General features: G+C 36.4%; 1 protein-coding gene and 1 long non-coding RNA gene across 2 annotated transcripts in view; one reads left to right on the top strand and one right to left on the bottom strand.

Moving 5' to 3' along the window:
* LOC307151597 (uncharacterized protein) overlaps window positions 1-14,902 on the bottom strand; it is a 30,993-nt gene extending 16,091 nt beyond the window's left edge. The window contains exon 1 of the mRNA XM_079859695.1: window positions 14,350-14,902. The gene's annotated coding sequence lies outside the window, so the exon portion shown is untranslated. The remainder of the gene's footprint in view (window positions 1-14,349) is intronic.
* A 1,923-nt stretch (window positions 14,903-16,825) lies between these two features.
* Window positions 16,826-20,478, top strand: LOC307151532. The gene is made up of 4 exons (XR_013819895.1): window positions 16,826-17,021; window positions 17,871-17,974; window positions 18,129-18,278; window positions 18,362-20,478. It is a non-coding gene; the product is annotated as an uncharacterized lncRNA (long non-coding RNA).
* The last annotated feature ends 379 nt before the right edge of the window (window positions 20,479-20,857 follow it).

The following is a 20,857-nucleotide window of genomic DNA, read 5'->3' on the forward strand; positions in this document are numbered from 1 at the left end:
TGCTGAGTCCAAAAAAACTGGTTCCCAAGCAAAATTTTGAGTTTTTGACCTTCTAATTTGCATATCAAAATGGCCGCCAAATTGCCTATCTTGCTCAGTCGTTAGACCATTTTCCCCTAGTTTTTTTGTAAGTAGGCAATCAAGATGAGGAAATTAAGTTTCTAGATCAATAGTCAAGGGTCAGAGCAAAGATATAATGGAGGCTCACTGCATTTTTTATGTATATATATATGCAAAATACCAACTTTTAAGGTGAAATTAAGCATTATTTGTGTCATTTTTTAAGGCCGACATACATATTCAATCAATATCACTCTTAAATGTTCCCAGTGTATATATGATATGTGATGTATTCCATATTACATAATAACTAAGAAAAACACCATTGCAAGTTGTCTGAGATTTCATTTTTTATGCAAATTAAGGCGAGAGACTACAGGTGAATAGGGTAACATTTTTAACTAGCAGATATCACCATGAAACTTTCACAGTTGATTACCTACATTAAGATGAGAAAAAAAATGTATTACAAGTTTTCTGTAATTTAATGTTTAAATATGCAAATTAGGCAATATCTAATCAAATGTGCACTAATTTGCATATATTTAAAACAACGAAATCTGAGTATTGGATAAAGCCAGGTTAAAAAAGATTTTTTCATTGTGTTCACATATTAGATGGGAAAAAAATTACAGAGGGATTTATGGATATCTACATTTGTTATCCTGTAAATCAGAAAATACTGTCAATAGCCTTAAAAAAAAAATTTTCGCCATGTTTTTTGGAATAAAATGTTATATAAATCAGGCTAGGATTAATATATTTACAAATCCCTCTGTAAATGTCTTCATAATATAACTAGGTACAAGACTGGAAAGTTTGGTGTATAGGTGCTACTGAAGTGGAGCGTCATCCATGTGGTTTCCTTAGTCTGCTTCCGAAGCCTTCACCGGCCCCAAGCAGGAGGACGGCACCGCCCGTCTCCGCCCCTTAGCCGGCCAAAACGCCAGGCTAAGCAGCACTCCTGAGATGGGCAGCTTGGAGTTAGGGCTCAGTTCTTCTCAGGAGCTGGTAGCAGGACCACTCCTTCCCCTGGTGGAGGGCCGGGGGAGAATCCTTTTTCTAAGAACTGATGCCCCTTCCTCTGAGTCCCAAGAGGCCATGGATGGCAGTGTGCGACGCTCTGCCTCGCCACTCTTGTCCCCCTCTGTCACCAGACCTCTGTCAGAGCAGGCCCCCCGTGGAACACTGGTCCTTCCCTGGCCTCCTCTGTCAGGATGCGGCAATGACCGTGCCCCCACACCGGGTCGCTACGCCGCCCACGTCCGGACCGTTCATTCCACTTCGCTGCCCTACCGAGGGTACGTCTGTGGTTGCCATGGTTCAGTGGGAGCTGGTTCAGCTGGTTCAGTTCCAGCTGGTTCAGTTCTTGGGAGCCTGGCTAGAGCTTCCCAACCTGTCCCGCTGGGTTGAGAGAACCACCAGGCTCGGCTATGCGATTCAGTTCGCACGATCTCCTCCCCGCCTCCGGGGAGTCCGTTACACTATGGTGGGTGGCAATGCCCCTGTTACTGGCGAAAGGTGCAGTCGAGATTGTCCCTCCAGCCGAAATGAAGTCCGGGTTCTACAGCCCTTACTTCATTGTACCGAAGAAAACCGGTGGGTTACGGCCAATCCTGGACCTGCACGTCTTGAACCGATCCCTTCACAGGCTTCCGTTCAAGATGCTCACGTGCTTTCATGGCTTCAGCCTCTCCCTGGAGAATGGAGACTCCATCCAAAGAGAGTTCAGCTGATTTGGGATCAGTTCGGGGTAGACCTGTTTGCCTCCCACGACTCGTCCCATTGCGACCTGTTTTACTCCCTGACCGAGGGCACACTCGGCACGGACACACTGGTGCACAGCTGGCCGCGGGGCCTTTGCAAGTATGCATTTCCCCCAGTGAGCCTTCTTGCACAGACCCTGTGCAAGCTCAGGGAGGACTGGAAGAAGGTCATTTTGGTTGCCCCTCATTGACACAACCGGACCTGGTTCTCCAAACAAGTCCTCCTCGCGACAGCACCTCCCTGGCCAATCCCTCTGAGGAACGACCTGCTTTCTCAGGGACGGTGCACCCTATGGTACCCTCATCCCGATCTTTGGAACCTCCACGTGTGGCTCCTGGATGGGATGAGGCAGGTTTGAGTACCCTACCACCAGCGGTAGTGGCTACCATCACTTCCGCTAGAGCATCGTCCACGAGACATGCCTACGCGTTGAAGTGGAACCTCTTCGTCACCTGGTGCTCTTCTCGCAGAGAAGACCCCAGAAAATGCCCGCTCAGTGTCGTGCTTTCCTTCCTGCAAGAAGGGTTGGACCGAATTCAGTCTCCCTCCACCCTGAAAGTGCACGTTGCCGCTCCTCTGCGAAGAAACATATCTGCATGTTGCCAGCATACTTCCTTATATACCCATGAGGTAAGGCGGAGTTATGCAATGCAAATTCCGCAGACCCATGGCATTTCTTTGCAATTGGCTCGTTTTATTTCTCGAAGATGAGAGGCTTTCTAAGCGAAACCCCATTCGTCGTCATGATGTAACGTCTCCGTTCCCTACTCGGAACGAGGGTTACATATGTAACCGAGACGTTTTACGCCCCCTCTCAGAAGCCTTGGACATTTGGGACAATGTGTCAAAAAATATTTTCTCTAACCTCAAACCCTTTCTCCCACATTGTATGTAGTAGCAGCAACCATGTATGGCCCACTATAGTCTTCTATCAAATAGCAGTATTCATTGGTTCCATGAGAGTGGGGCCAGCCCATAAAAATATCTTAAATTTTAACGTCTAGTCGGTCCACAGTCTAATTCTGCTCTTTTTGGTTTTCAGCTATTGTTTTTGTCTGACTTTTATTATGAAGTTTTGTCTGTGGGTCATAATTTGTCATTTACTTTGCAGTTTCGTCTGAGATGCATCTGAAATCGGTCACAAGTTCACTTGTTCATTATAGTGTATAGTGGCACATGTACTTTATGGAGAAAAGAGAAATGAAATTGAGTGAGCGGCTTAAGATGACAGAATTTGTGTGTGCCAGAGAGTAGAAATAACTATTTTACACCTTAAAAAATAATGATGATAATAACTTTATATGGTATAATGAAAATAAATAACTTGTTCACTTGTTCTCATATTCATGTCATATTTAATAGATAGTTCATTCATTTTAATAGAATAATAATACAAAAACTACAAAAAAGAATTAACACAATGATATAATTTTATTATTTTTACTTATACACTGTAAAAAAAACTGTAAATTTACAGGAAACTGTCTGTATTTTTTTACAGAATTTTGCCGTTTTGTCATTATACAGTGAATACCTGTTATTTTACAGATATTTGTTGTAATTTAAAGATCCACTATTAAATTTACAGGTAATTGCTTTTATTTTGGTTTTACATTAATTTTACGTTTTTTAAAGGAAATTCTCTGTAATTTTATAGGGTTATGTGTAATTTTACATACAAAATTAAGTAATATTTTACAGATTATTTCTGTGGAATTAGAAAACAAAGAAAATAAAGTATAACTGCAGAAATCAGCAGTCACTTAACATGTTTTCCTTAAAGATTATTAAGCATGTGGGGGTTAAAGTGAGTTTTAAGATTTGTCCACACATTAGGCAGGCCTATTTAATTATTTATAATCTTTTAATTTTGTCTTGCAAATAGATGTTCATTTTGATCATCATTTGTATTTGCCCGTAAATTTCATTTAGGCCTATATTTTATGTCTTTTATGAATCGTTTTTCCAAATCTGCGTTGCTGCACATTGCGTGGCTTTGTGTGCGTTTGAATGTGTGTGTGTGTGTGTGTGTGTGTGTGTGTGTGTGTGCCCAGATTCAAATTATCCGCCATTACGTTTCGTTGCTTAGTCCCGCCCAGCCCACAACGGTTAGCTACAAATCTGTCTCTGTCGTCGATCTGTGTCAAGGGCAAGCGGGAGATTTGAATTCAGAGCTATAATCGTATTCGACAGAAGCAGCCGTGAGCAGGAGCGCTGCTGAACACATATTAGTTGTAGTCTGGTGTCAGTCAGTCCGGAAATAACGCGCCCTTTTTCAGTGAGCCTGGTTCGTCACAGCAGACCTCATCCCGACCGATCAACGGCTGAGGTAAGAGTCTAATACTACATGTAAATGATATTTTATATTACATTTGTGTTAAGTGGTTAGACTGTTTCCATGCTAACGTTAGCATTCTTAAATTATGTTCAGTCATAACTGGCGTCGAGGGCAAAACACAAATGCAGCATGGGTCTTTCAATTATCGATCTGTGTTAAGAAAGATCAGTTGAACCCACTTACTTACTTGTTAACTTATAGACCTAAAACAATCTTTAGTAGACTTGTTATTCATATTAAAGTCCATAATTGTGTATAAAATCTTCGTTATGATAGTCAGTAACATTAAACCAATCTCTTAAATGGCGGGACATTTTGAAACCATGTCTGGAAGCTGAAAACTTTATTTAAAAAAAAAAAAAAAAAATTTTTGTAAACTTTTTTTTTTTTACTTTATTTTATTATAGTAAAATTGTAGTAAACACGTTTTTAGCTGATTTTTTTACCATTGTAATAGCCACAGTTTTACTAAAAATAGGCCTACTGTGTTTCTTTTGTTTATTCCGTAATAGTTAACATGACTAACTTTATTAAGACCGTTAAGAAATCGAAATACTGTCTGTAACTTAACATACTTGTTGATGATACAGGAAAGCCTAGAACAGGAAGACTAGAATATGAATACAACATGATGAACCCCTAGGTGTATCTAGGTGTAGGTCACAGTAAATCATATTCATTTTTATGTTACTTTCTATAAATGTAACTTAGCTAAAATCACATGGCAGCTCAAAATATTACTGTTAGCCTTTCCAGCTCAGCTTCAAGATCATAGTCATTTGAGTTTTTGCATTGTCCCAATGGAACATATTCTGACGTGTAAATCTAATACTGAGTTTTAAAATAACTTGTGTGTGTGTGTGTGTGATTTCAGGTCACGTGGAAAGCAGATGATCATGGCAAACAAGGTATGGGAAGAATTCATTAAAACATAAAAATCATAATGGTTCTGATTCCATATGTTCATAACAGTCTTCTGATTCCATATGATTGCACTAAAAGTATGCACAATGTTTGGATTTGCTACAGCAAGATTACGATTGTGTTAGATTCCACCCATCTTTCTTTCTTTTTTTTAACTAGGCTCTGTCATTTAGAAACATGACTTTTCCTATCACTAATATCTTAATGACACATATCTCTACCTTTTAATCCAGCCAGATGATCTGACGGTTGCTGCTCGCATCTCAGCCTACCTGATGGAAAATTCTTGCTGGATGAATGACCTTCACCTTTAAATCAGCCTTGCCAAGACAGAACTGCTTATGGTTCAGCTTTCAGCCAAAACATACTTGCTGTGATCCTGCTGATTTGCCTTATCATTAGGAGGATCAGGCCCTTCCTATCGGAGCTACACAACTCTCTTGTTCTATCCAGACTGGGCTATTGTAATGCTCTCCTGGCAGCTCTTCCAGTGTCAGTCAAACCTCTGCAACTGATCCAGATGCTGCAGCAAGAGTTGTCTTTAAAGGTAGCCCTATGCCTAAACTCACTGCTTCAGATCGACGTGTCCTCCAGAAGCATGTGTTCTGCAAGTGAACGGCGCCTTGTGGTGCCATCATCCCAAAGAGACACAAAACCACTTTCACTGACATTTACCTGGACTGTTTCCTGGTGGTGGAATGACCGGCGCAACTCAACACATTTTCAAGAAACTGCTAAAGATCCATCTTTTTCATAAACACTTCACCCAATAATACTAAATCTTTGTAAAAAAAAAAAAAAACCTTGCTATGTGTACTGTGCGACTAACTGGGACTTGTCACTGCACTTGTTGCTTTTTATTATCTTTAATTATTATCTTAATTGGTTAGTCACTTTGGATAAAATGTAATTGTAAATGTTAAAATAAGTTATAATGTAAAGGTATATGGTAATTGCTTTTTATTGTGGATATATTTACATGTTCTAAATTATATACTAAGCATCTATTTCCTATCAATCACTTATCTTGATGTTTAGTGTTTGTTCAATTACTAATACTGTAAATATGCAGGTATTCTGTACTCATACATTTAGTTAATTTAAAAGAAATTGACTGTACATTTGCTATTATTAAGAACTTAATTAGAGATGTTGTGAAATTGGATCGGTACAAATAAAAATAAAAACTGTAAATTTACAAACATTTGTATTTGAATTTATGTACTTGTGTGCATTTTTTATACATAATTTCATTTATTTTACACAGAAAAACTATATTAAAAGAAAATTACTGTAGATAGACAGCATTATTATATAAAATAATTGTATAAAACCTTAAATTTACAGTATTTAATTGTTTTAAAGGTGTATATGACTTTTTTTAAACGTTAAAAATCCCAATAATTACATAAGATTTAATGTAATATTAAAGATATAATCTGTTATTTAATTATGGAAAATTACTGTATTTTAACGAGATTGTTTTTTGCCGTTATTTTACGGTAATTTTCTGGCGCCCCAGCTGCCGGAATAATACCGTTTTTTCACAGTTTTTTTTTTTACAGTGTATATTTGCCATAAAAAGCAATAAATAGAGCACATAATACATGAAAGCTGTATTCCTTTCAGGGTTATCTGGTTTTGTTTAGTTTTAGTTTTCTCCACATGGACTCTGTTTGTGTTTTCACCTTGGTTAGCTTGTCTTCATGGTTGTTAATTTGATTCATTACTCAGTTCAGGTGTGTGTTGTGTTCAGGTGTTCATGTGTCATTATCCTCTAACTACTTAAGTTCAGATCAGTTTGTGTTTCGTGTTGGGTCTCGTCTATGTGTAGTTGTGTTTGGATGTACCTCTTTGGAGTACTCTGTTGGAGCATTAAAGCCTAACTTTCGTCGTCGATTCTTTGGTGTTTTTGTTTTCCATCTTGTTTGTGTTTTGCTTGGGGCCGGTGAAGGCTTCGGAAGCAGACTAAGGAAACCACATGGATGACGCTCCACTTCAGTAGCACCTATACACCAAACTTTTGTACTTGTACCTAGTTATAGTTATATTATGTTATATTATGAAGACATTTACAGAGGGATTTGTAAATATATTATTCCTAGCCTGATTTATATAACATTTTATTCCAAAAAACATGGCGAAAATCATTTTTTTAAGGCTGTAAGACTGAAAATACAGGTTGAGGCCCTGGTCTGAGACAAAGGGCTAATTACCATTTGACCTCGCCCATACGACCTCACTTCCGCAAACTACTAAGAACTCACACAAGAATATGGTTTAATGTGAATGTTTATCATTGACTGTTATGTTTTTGGTGTCATTTGAAATGTCTCAAAGTGAGTGGTACAGATATCTCATATCCAGATAGATAAAATAAAAGGTAATAAGGTTTATAGAAGTTTAGAGAAAACTGGTTAAGCCATTTGAGGGTGGTTCTCCCCATCCCCCATATCACCTGGGCAAACAGGATAAAGGAAGGTGTGCGTGAGCTATCTGGGCTCTTCTTTGCTGGTCACGAATGGAATAGGTGGTCTCTCCCTCTCTCTCCCTCTCTCCCTCTCCCTCTCTCTCTCTTTCTCTTTCTCTTTCTTTCCCTTTCTCTCTCTCTATCTCAGGTTACAAGCTGGGTAAGATTCTTTGGTGTAACCAATGTATAATCATGTTCTAGATATTTGAATTGATTGTGGAATTGATCTCTGATATCTGAAATATTAAATTGTTACACGCGATTATTCTAACTGATTTTGACATTGTTCCTTTAATGGTTATAAGGAATAGTCAAACATTCGCTCACTTTCAGTGAGGCACAGATATTATTAAACCTTTCATTTATGGAGTCAGATGAATTAACGAGTAAATACATATGATTAATGTATTACAAATTTAACCAAAACAATACTTTGCGTGAGTGAGGACAGAACACGTGATAACCTTCCCCGTGTTATTGGAAAGCCTCCATTGGACCAATATATCGGGCCTTACAAGGCTATTGATAGTATTTTCTGATTTACAGGATAACAAAAGTAGATATCCATAAATCCCTCTGTAATTTTTTTCCCATCTAACATGTGAACACAATGACATTTTTTTTTTAACCTGGCTTTAGCCAATACTCAGATTTCGTTGTTTTAAATCTATGCAAATTAGTGCATATTTGATTAGATATGGCCTAATTTGCATATTTAAACATTAAATTACAGAAAACTTGTAATACATTTTGTTTCTCATCTTAATGTAGGTAATCAACTGTGAAAGTTTCATGGTGATATCTGCTAGTTAAAAATGTTACCCTATTCACCTGTAGTCTCTCGCCTTAATTTGTATAAAAAAACTTGCAATGGTGTTTTTCTTAGTTATTATGTAATATGGAATACATCACATATCATATATACACTGGGAACATTTAAGAGTGATATTGATTGAATATGTATGTCGGCCTTAAAAAAATGACACAAATAATGCTTAATTTCACCTTAAAAGTTGGTATTTTGCATATATATATATACATAAAAAAGGCAGTGAGCCTCCATTATATCTTTGCTCTGACCCTTGACTATTGATCTAGAAACTTAATTTCCTCATCTTGATTGCCTACTTACAAAAAAACTAGGGGAAAATGGTCCAACGACTGAGCAAGATAGGCAATTTGGCGGCCATTTTGATATGCAAATTAGAAGGTAAAAAACTCAAAATTTCGCTTGGGAACCAGTTTTTTTGGACTCAGCACTCTTGAAATATGTAAGGTAGGCCAGTTCCCGACTTGTACCCATAAATGCTCCTCACTTCTTATAGAAGGCCATTTTTCTAAAATCCGTCTAGTCTATAAGAACTAATAGTAGAAGTTTTTTCGGAATTTTAATGTTTAATCAAAACGCCAGGGAACACCTCAAAGTCTGCAAAAGCCAGGAGAAAGGGCTGGCAAAAAGCAGACTATTTAAATCCGTTAGAAGTGTGTTAGATGTTTTTATCACTTAATAGCCTATATTTTTGTATTTTAATAATTGCATAATTACTTTGTGCATTGTAATGTCAGAGTCACCACACTAGAACATGGGAACAAATAAAAGTGAAGTACAAAAAAAAATTTTGAATAATATTAGTTATTTAATTTTAGTTATATTATAGTCTCTTTTATAAAAGGCACTGTTAAATAAATGGTGTTCTGTTTATAAAAGCAACCAAATAGAAACGATCTTAGTAGCCTACCTACACTGTAAAATAATTTTTGCTGCATTAAATTAAGGCCGTATAGTCATTTCAACTGTTAAATATGAAGTTAGTAATGATGAATTGCTTGTGAAAGTGAAAACTGATAAACTTGTTAATGTAAAAATATTTTGCCATGAGTTATTGATCACATGTTTCCCGAGTGTAGTTCATTGTAATGACATTGTGTTTTCCTCTTTTGTGCACTTTTACATAATACACCAACACTTGTATCTGTGCCCAATAAAGTGGAGCTGAAATATGTGCAGTAAGTGGACATTTTCTAACTTTCCAAAGGAAAGAAAGTATAAGACTTTGTAATGTCCATTTGTTTCCATTGCACTGGACAGTGAATAAACCCTCTCAGATAACTGTCATATGGAGGAACTAGCCTACCTGCAAGTGCATAAATAACTTTACTTAATCTATACTTTATGGCTGCAATATAAGTTGCAGGATTCCACATCTACAGAAAGGCCTACAGAAGAGTCTGCACAGACAGAGGAGACATAGGCCTACAGGTGGACAGTGGATAGCCAACTTTTCCTTTTTATTTGTTGCATGAGGCATGTGTCTAATATCTCTTGTTGCAGGCACTTGACCACTGGCTTTTCTTTACAAAGAACAATTGAAATAAAACTCAAGGAACTAAGCATATTTGTCTTTTATTAAACATTTAATGAAAAGTTTTTTTTTTTTTTTTTTGGCAATGTCACAGGCCCTGTCAGGTGTGCAACCCTCAGACTTTTCAGACACTGACATCTTCCCCTTAGTTAGCCAAAGTTCATTTCATTGTGTGCCCTTGTCCTGGCTAGAGCTGCATTGTAACTGGTTTGGGTCAGGGAATGGGGTCATAAAACACCTGTCTGCAGGCAGGAATATGTCATAATCACCTATGAAAAAATGCAGTTCTGTTAGGATCAGCATAAGTGTATGTAATACAGTGAGCTTGATATTTAATTGTGGAACTTTTCTTACCACTTTCAAATAATGTACATAAATGTGAATCTCTGAAAATTCTTAAGTCATGCACAGATCCGGCCATTTTGCTTTCACATTTGTGATATGGAAGATTTTAGTCAACTGCCTTTTTTTTATTTGATATAATATTACTAATCTGGAATATTAAGAATAACAATAGTAACTGGGCTGCACATTTACATTGTGAACCCCCTTTCTGTTCACATAATCCCCTTCACTGAGGCCTTGATGGCAGACTATGGTAGCCTATAGTCTATGGTACCAATCACGTTAGTGAAGCCTGAGTGACATATCTGTAATCGGCATGGTCATGATTGTATGATCTTCATAAATTATGATAGCCTAAAAAAAAAAAAAAAAAAAAACTGCTTTACAACATTGGGTCTGGCTTGGAAATGCCAAAAAAAAAAAAAAACTAAACCAGTTTTTTTATGCATAAAAGCGACAAAAAACGACAATCTCACGAATCACGAGAAAAAATATATATCTCAGAAAGTGCACTAGCGCGCTGCGCTGGACTTCCCGTATCAGCTCCGCTTATGAAGCCGGGATCGGATCTAATCCTGTTAACATGAAATAAGCCTGCTCCCGAGCAGGTTTAAGTTTGCGCACCTGTTGCTATGACAGCAAGTCCAGGATGAGCGTTGAAGAACCAAACAATCCAAGATCATGCCAAATCGCCAACAATCAAATCCAGCTAAGTGAGTTAGCGACGTACGAAGAACGGACCCCAGCTGAGAGACCAGTGGCTTAACTTACTAACGTTAGCTAGGTTGCAAAAATCGATTTTAACTGAACACTTTTTTTGTAACTTAAAGTTTGTAAGCTATTTTACTCGGTTGTAAGTTCGGGGTTTATCATTAATATTTATGTAAAAACCTGCGCGGCCTAACGTTAAAGGGATAGTTCACTTTGAAATTAATTTTTGATATGTTTTAGCTTACCTCAAGGGCATCCAAGATGTAGGTGTCTTTGTTTCCGCAGTAGTTTCAATTTTGATATTTTTAGGTCAAACCGTTCTTGTCTGTCAGTCCTATAATACATGTCTATGGTCACTGTCTCAAAGAGCATGCACAAAGTCCAAATTAAAACAATTCCCCATCGTCCAAATTAAACAATTCCCCATCGTAAGTACACATTGATGGCCTAAGACACGAAACGAGCGGTTTGTGTGAGAAAACGAACAGTATTTATATCGTTGTTATCTCTTGAACACAGCACACGTCCAAATGATCTGACGGCGCGGGCGGGTATAGATATATACATAGATGTCGCCTTGGCTACTGCAGTTCATTGGAACGAAACCGTAGCCAAGGCGACATCTATGTATATATCTATACCCGCCCGCGCCCTCAACTTTGCTGAAATCCAACATCAATGCGGTACGAACAGCCGTTCTTCATGGCCTACCACTCCTCCTCGGAGAGGACCCTTCTGATAAGTATTTTCTTCTCTGATGTTATTCTTATTTAAAAGGCAAACTGTTCTTTAAACAGTTTTGACATCTGGCAAGAAGAGTAATGAAGGCAAGATAAAACAGTCAGACACAGAAAGAAAGAAAGGGATAGAGAAAAGGATTAAGAAATTAGAGGAAAAAAGACAAGATACATTTTATATTACATAAAGAAATGAATGAAAAACAGTTGTAAGAAAGACAATACTTTTTTATTATTTTTAGTTTGTATAGCTGGCCTTCAGTTTTATTTGTCTTTTCATGCAGTGGTTTGATGCATGCATTCCTCCCTGCATTCACTGCTGTGTCCTGTTTGAAAGGGCCTTTACATTTAGCGATTTTCTTTTTTTTAATGCACTTTGTGATTTTATCTGTGAAAAGCGCTTTATAAATAAATTTTACTTAGTTTTACTTAGACATAATACAGTGTTATTAATTTAGTTTCATGCTTTAATTAGAGTATGTGCTCTTAAAGGGATAATTCACCCAAAAATAAAAAATTGTCATCATTTACTTAGTTGTTCCAAACCTGTATGAGTTTCTTTCTTCTGCTGAACGTACATCAGAAGAAAGAAACTCATGCAGGTTTGGAACAACATGAGGGTGAGTAAATGATGATATAATCATTTTTGGGTGATATAATTATTTTTGGGTGAACTATCCCTTTAAAATAAGTTTTGTGGCTTGATTTGACCTCATTTTTGTTATATGCTATTCCCATTTTTAGGACTGTGATGACAATGAAGATATTTCCCACATTGAAAAAGGCATTCTGACAGTGATTCCAAAGGGCTCTGCAACATACCCTACTCCCTGCATCTTGATGCCACAACAACAGCAGTCATTTTGGAAGGTACAGTGGTTGTGGATGAACATGCTCTAAATGCTCTTATGCTCTAAACTTATCCTGCAACAACACTGAAGAGCACATTCGACTTCATACAGAGAGTGATTTTGTCCATTGGCCAAAATTTTAAAGAGAACTGTAGTAGGAAATGTGTCCTGTACTAAACTTGTTACAGACTTGTAAGCTCTCCTTTTGACCACTTTATAAAGATGTTAAAAACATTGATCTTTTTATTGTCTTTTTGTTTTCTTGAGTGCAGTATGTGTTTTTTTTTCTTCTTTTTTTTTCTAAAATGTTGTAGTGGGCCATGTTGATTGGCATGCCTTAAGTAATGTCTCAAATTAATATTGTTTTATGGAGCAAATAAACATTCTAGTGTTGTACCAAATCTGCTGTCTGTCTTTGTATTCTCAACTTAGAATTTTGAGTAGAACTTGCTTGAGAAATTTAAGGCAATCAGTTTCCACATATTCCTCTAGTAAAATGAACAAGCAGACATGTTAAAATAACTGTTTTCTTGAAGTTCACCTTACTTAAATCTGTAAGTTGCCTAAACTTTTGAAATTGAGTTACCTCTACTCAAGTTTTATGGTAATCTCTACAAATATGCAAGTTAACTCTACAAAGTAATAGAGAGTAGTATCAAATCAAAAATTATGACCTAATTCACTTGAAAATTGAGGCAATCAGTTTCCACAGCTTTTCTAAGTAAAGTCAACTTATTACTTTTTACAGTGTGCTAGTAATATTTCAATTATTAAAGCTTATGGGAAATGGTTATCACTTTCCCCAAATATTAAATTTCATAAGGTATGAAAAGTGCCAAACAATTTGTTGTTTAATAATAAAGTAAAACAAGTAAAAATGTATTCATCATTAATACCCTTGTACTAAATATTTAAGAACATTTAACCAAAATGTTTCCCTGCTCTTTTTGTAGCCTGACTACGTCAGACTTCCTACTTCTGCTCAATTTCATTTCGCTTCTACAAAGCAAAGTGAAGTAGCAGAGTCTGGTATTACCAGGCTACTCTTTTTGCTAAGAAGAGGAAGAATCTAAACTTATTCTACTTCTGTTCTTAAAAATTGACATTTTTGGCTTATGTCTCAGCTTCTTTACTTGTATTTAAACAGCTGTGAAATATTTCTGTCAGAAAGGTTCTTTTTCACTCTGATATCTCTGAAAATATAGAGCTAGGTGATGTCTTAAACTTTATCTGTATGATGCTTGAATACCAAATTAATGAAGAAAGATACCTTAAATTCAAACCTAACTGCAAAGTATTTGCTTATGATTTACTTTTACTATTTTCATCACATCGAAAAAATCCCCTTCAATAAAAAAAGATTTGAAAAATCCCGTATTATAGAATATTTTTTTATGTAAATTCAAATACCCCCTCTCTGTATCTGTGATTCTCTGTTTGTGATTCTGTCTGTATTATCTCTTTTTGTACTGATTTATAATCATGCAATAAAAAGAGAAACGGTCTTTGTGTAGGCTTCGATCACCATTATCACCTTATTTTTTCTTTTTTTTTAAGACAGTTCCAGTTGGGGACAGGCCACCAAAACAGTAGGCTATATTATTTGTAAGTGTCCATCCTAATATCGAGGAAATAAACTAATGAGAGGAACAGATTATGAAAACTGTTTAAGAGAGTTTATTGATGTCAACCAAAACATTATTCTCTCATCATAATATCTAATTACAGTTTGCTATATCTTATCTGGCTATTTCATAAGGCATGTAGTATAAGTCAGTTTTACCTTTTTGATCAGACGTCGTCGGGTGATTTCCCGAGGAGAAAAGCGAATATATCCTGCTTGGTATTGTCTGCATTGTTATAACGCATCAGCTTCACGATTTGCGATATAAACCAGATTTATCTCTTGATCATAGAGTCAACACAGAAAGAGCATATTTAACCTTAACCAACTAGACACAAGTGTTATACAAGATCCAAGATGGCAATGAAATCGAAAGTGAGCAGCTTTCTATCTTGTACTGTTTCATGAAGCTCCTCCTTCCACACAAGAGTGCTCGTCTGTAGGAGGCGCCGGCCACGTTTTATAAACGCAGTGCTTTCGTTTTCTCAGTGTGATCTGATATAGCCCAAAACTCGACTGTGTGAAAATGGTCTTTCAGGTGCTCATTAATTTCAATGATAAAAGGAATAAACCACTAGAAGTGGCAGACACTCAGGAAACGTTTGATAAAACCACTATTTTGGAACTGAAGACGAAATTTAAAGAAAAGAACCCCGGAGCTAGCCTAGAAATCTAGACGCACCCTAGCGGCAGCAAAATGTATTTTGCAGCCAGGGTAGTCTAGCAACTCTCCCAGTTGGTAAACATGGTGACGTATTTGTGTGGGCGGAGCTTAGCTGGAGGCAGAACGATCCCTCTGGCCGCTTCACTAGCGTTAAGGCCTCATTATACTTCTGCGTCGGACCTACGCCGGAGCCTATACGCCGTAGGCAACGTGTTGGTTTTAATTTATACTTCTGTGTCGTTGTCCGCGTTGACGCGTACCTAGGGAGCGTGTGAAACCCCGAGGGAGGGGTTCTGGCAGACCAATCACAGCGCTGGCGTCCGCGTAGAATTGACGCGTTGTTACATTTTTGGAGAGGTGCACGTCAGGGTACGCCGTAGGGTACGCGCGCTACACACAGCCTACGACTTAGTGTGCAAGTTTTGTTAGCTTGTTTTTTAACAATGACTGGAGAAAATCCGATTTTATCTTAATGTGTAAGGTCACTCACTGTCCAGGGCCGCGATTGTTATTTGCGAAAGTTAATTTTAACGGGCGGAACCAGATTGGCCGACCCGGCCAGACAGAAGACGACAATGTAAAGAGTGACATTATGGTGCAATTTTAACGATGTGAATATTTTCTAGAAATAAAAATTCCAGATACAGCATATCACTTTTTAACTATGTATTTGATTACCAGGTTCTTCAAAAAGTCCAGTCCCAATCAATCAAAACAATGTATACAATCATAGATGATTCACAAATAATCACAATAATTTAGAAAACATTATGTGATAAATTGTGAAATTGGAGCCTGTACTCCATCGATTCTTGTACCCAACAACACAACAAGATGACATTTAATAACAATAATAATAATTTAAGCTCCTTAAGTAGCCGAATCTGTGCTGGTTTGTATTAGCTCTTTCAGAGCTATTTTCTTCTTGCTGTGTAAATGTGTTTAAATTCTTTATATTTTTCAGTCTCGTAATTGCTGTTGTGAATCACGCTGCTTCTCTCGTGAGAAATGAATGTCAGCTTCACTCTTTCTCAGCATGTGATTGGTTGTTCGTTACTGATGTCACTAAACTCCTAAACTCAGGATCAAAGCCTGAGTTGACAGAGAAAGTTGATGATCAGCAATGGTTTGGTTTTATCAACTTAAAACTAATCCTGTAACCCTGAGTTTGTTCAACTACCATCATGGTACAGGCCTCAGGTGAACAGATTACATATTTACTTTGTTACTAACTTAACACACATGCAACTCGTGCTCATCATTCTTCTGTTGATTATTAATTCAGAACAAAGCAAACCAGCTAATGAGTAAAACAACTGAAACATAGAAATATCTGAAGAGAGTCACTGATGCTGCTGATCTGATGAACACAAACACACGATTGTAGGATGGTGAAGAAGGTAGTCAGTGTATAATATGAGTCCTAGCACAGACTGAATGGCAAGTGTGTGAACCGCCTCTCACCTGAACCAAAACATTCATGTTTGATATTCAGTCACACATGGGTTGACGAGGGAGGGGATGAAGAGAATTCACTGTAATGATGGACTCATTAATCACCAGTAGATGGAGCTGTTGCTCAGCAAAACACAAAGTATACAGCACAGAAAAAAATAGGCATGAATATATGTTCACTTATATCAAAACTAGTCATTATAGAGAAACAGCAACAACAAAATTATAAGCATTTGTTATCAAAACTTTTTTATGCAAACAGCCAATTGGCCATGTGTCACTGGAGTCTCTAGAACTGTACGTCCAATATTGATCTCACCAGATGAGACTCTGTAACTATCCGTTATAGAAAATTTTAATTAAATGTTTTAGTGACTAAAGTTTGCGATATTGAATTGAATATTCTGATGAAATATTGCCTGGCAGTGCTGGAAATATAACTTTATTGGGATTCACATATTATGATTTATTCAAGTTTAACACGCCCACGTGAACGAAAGGCGTGTCATCCAGACCAGTCACATGATTTCGGGTTAAGACTGAAAGAGTAAAACGAAAGTGCGTTTTCTGTGAGTCACAATCAAACAGAAGCAAAATTCTGCAGTTGTTTGAGAGACATTCTTACACAAAATTATGAGTTATTATGATAAAAAATATGAGGTATCTGACTTTGAACACGGCATTAAACTCGTGAAAAAGGACAGCGATATCGGTGAGTTTGTTCAAAGTTTTTAATATAATGGAGCCTATCACTTTGCCGCGAACTAATTTCAGCATTTGAAAGACAGCTGTGTAACACGACACGATTACAATTTAATGGGTTATACCTTTGTTGCTTGTTCTATCGCATGACCTAACTATATTTTAGGATACGACTGACGCAACAATAGTCCTCTTCACATTCTGCTTTATATTTTACGAAAGGCTCTCACGATGAAAACGCGACAGGTTTCGTGCAGGCCTACATGCTATATTTGGCCAGGACACTCCTGTAAAGACTTTTTTTCTTTCTTTGTAAATAAAGGTTGTATAATAGGCTAATGTATACTACAGGAAATGGCCTGAAAAAAAAAATAGAAATTCAACTTATTTGTTTCTTTGTTCCTGGAACATTTATGTAGCTTACAACAAGTCTAGTAATATTATAAGACTAATACTATGTGCAATTTGTCTTTGTGTATATGTGTACATAGCCTAACTTTCACAGTGGTTTACAATTAGGCCACAGGATTTTTTTTTTTTTTTTTACTTTGCTTCACTACATTGCAGAGTATAACATCCTGTTTTTTTACTCCAGTTTATTTTATAAAAACATGTGGAGAACATGGTGGGCTGTAAAGAAACAGCAGGATTGTCATCGAACCATTGTTCCATCATGACAGTATTAATCTGAAAGAGAAAACAGGCCATAGAGGACTTTTACACCCATTCCTATAGCAGCATACTTTCAGGAATGCAGAGAGTGCACTAGGCCTATTTACTTACACTCTGTGCAAGTATATAAGTCGGATAGTGGACATTTAAATGTAAAAAAATAATGTTTTAATAATTTCCCCATCAGATCCCTTTGATGATGATCCAGATGTTTTAAGAGCTCGTTTATCCTGTGGTCACGTCACTGGTCCACAGACACTGACTGACTACTGCAGATTACAGCTGGATGATGTAAGTGTACTTTAGTTTGCATCTCAAGATGATTTTTTTTATTTGTAAAGCTATTGTACATTTATAAGGTCTGCTTTTTTTTTTTTTTTTAGATAATACAATGAAATGTCTTGATAATAGGCGACAGACTTTTTCTCAAAATGATGAATTGCAGGGTAGAGCCGAGCTGAGATGCCCTGTGTGTAAAGAACAATGGTCTTACACTGAAGTCCGTCTATTAGCCAAACTTACACCTGAAGAACGGCAATTCTTTGAAGCAACTCTTGCCAACAATGCCATTAGAAAGTTAATAGATGTCAAGAATGTAAGTTTCCAACACATGTTTTTTTCTTAGAAACATTAATAAATTAGTACATTATTGTTCATAATCTCTTTCTCTCTCTTCAGTGTCCTGGTTGTGACTGGTTGATTGAGAGATCAAACTCGTATTATCTCAGTGTGAGATGCACCATTTGCTCTGTAAATAAGGGCAAAACCTTTGAGTTCTGCTGGCAGTGTCTGAGAAAGTGGAAAGGTCCGCGTCCTCGATCTGATAGATGTGACAATGACGACTGCACCAACAAAGAGCTGGATCTGCTGAGGAATTGTGCAACTATTACTTTACAAGATGCTGCGAATATTGTATGTCCAGCGGTTCGTGCTTGTCCAACATGTGGTTTGCTGCTTAACCACAACACAGAGCAATGTAAAAACATAGTGTGCTCTCGGTGTAATAAAGAGTTTTGTTTTGTCTGTCTCAAGCTCACACCTGACTGTCTGAAGACAAGTAGTTACTATAAACCCTGTTCAGATGGTGTGGCTCCACGACAGACATCTATTCCACTTTGGAAAGTTAATTAATAATTGACTACATTTGTTTAGATTTTATTTTGTTATTGGATAATAGTAGGGGTGTTACAATATATCGCAATACAAAATGCAACAATATGTATCGTGGATAGTGACAATATTTATTGTGGATAGTTCACCCAAAATAAAAATGACTGAGATTTTTTATTTTTTTTATTTAAAAGTTTTAGTGTCAGTACTAGATTAAACTATAATATTGGATATAATGTAATGGGGAGTATTTGTGTGTCCTAATACTGCCAGATGTCTGATGTTACCAGTGAAAAATGGCTTACATTATTGTCAATCTAGTCAGTGACAGTACAAGCATATTCATCTAAAATAATTCTGTGCTTTCAGCTTCAGAATCATGAATAGTGTTATTCTGGTGTCTCTATTGTCCTGTGCTTTGGGTTTCCAGCACCAAGTCCAAGCCTATTCATTTACACACAATGTAACATCAAATTTAGCTTTTTAATCAACAGTAATTTTTGTATCTTTTACGGTATGTCTTAGAGTATTGCAATAATATCGTATCTTGAGTTCAGTATCGTGACATGATGCTATCGCTACACCTCTAGATAGTGATCTGTGAATTTGTTTTTGTCGGTTATTAAAAAATGTCTGATGGTGATTTGTGGACCCTAAAATAAATACAACTACAAACTAGAGTAAATTAACTGAACTAAATGGAACATAACTGTGACAAAGGTCTCATTTGTTAACATTATTTAATGTATTAACTAACATGAACTAAACATGAGCAATACATTTGATATTGTTACTGTATTTATTAACCTTTGTTAATGTTAATAAAAATACAGCTGTAAATTGTTTGTTCATATTCACAGTGCATTAACTAATGTTAACAAATAAATAATAATGTATTAGTAAGTGTTGAAATTAACATTAACAAATATTAATAAATGCTGTAGAAGTGCAGTTCATTATTAGTTTATGTTACCTTATTGTAAAGTGTTACCAAAATATGAAATATGAAGCTTGGAAGTGAAAAGTTTAAATTAGACTCATGGAGTGCGCTGAAAATGAACAAGATGTGTAATTTATTTACATGCATTTTTATGTTGGTCTAATAAAAAAAATCCTGGTTTCTGGTTTAAATCTGTTTTGTCTTAAAGCAGTTTGTCTTTGTTTTAAACCAGAGTGCTGATGTGCAGAAAACATGTCTGGTATTATTGTTTTACCTTAAATAAAAATAATAGTTTCATATTATAGCTGTTATTATTATTTAAATATATTGACCTCAATGCCAGGTTTGTTTTTAAATATACAATTGCTAGTGATGTCCTTTCAATATCAGTGAGCCTTGGTGGATTCAGAGCAACCTAAACCTCCATACAAGAGCAGAAGAGGTCAAATCAGTGCGTTTCAGTTTTACCTTAAAAACAAAACTGATTGTGCAGGAGAGCGGGTAACTTGGAATTGGCTTTAAAAATTCACATTAATGAAATAGGGAAAAGTCGGACTAGTGAATACTTTTCATGGACAAAAATATAGAACACAGAAAACCATCAGTGGCTTAGGCAGGATTTTATAGGTGAGGGGAGCTTTCACGTAGTCAGTTTCCTGCACATTCCTTATATTCAAAAGCAAACTAATGGACTCAATATTCAGGTTGGCCTAATTTAAATAATTCTTCCCCCTTTATTTTTATTGCAAATGAACTGCAGTAGAACACACGCTCAGTGGGCTACATGGAAACTATTCGCTTTGCCAAAGAATTTAGCTTTGCCAAAAAAATTTAGCTTTGCCATTGCTGCAGTTTTTCTAACATTGTAAAACTGTAAAAGGTTAGGTTATGGCCTATAAAAATAAAGCATTGATAAATAATTTTATGACAAACATATTACTGTATTACTAAGTGAACGCAAATAATAATAATTATTATTATTATTATTATTATTATTACATTTTAGTCTACATATTTAGTCTAAATATGTAGCCTAAAATGTAATAATAATAATAATGATGATAATAATAATAATAATAATTATTATTATTATAATAATTATTATTATTATTCGAGTTTATAAC

Source organism: Squalius cephalus, assembly GCF_949319135.1.
Source record: "Squalius cephalus genome assembly, chromosome: 23".
Lineage (NCBI taxonomy): Eukaryota > Metazoa > Chordata > Actinopteri > Cypriniformes > Leuciscidae > Squalius > Squalius cephalus.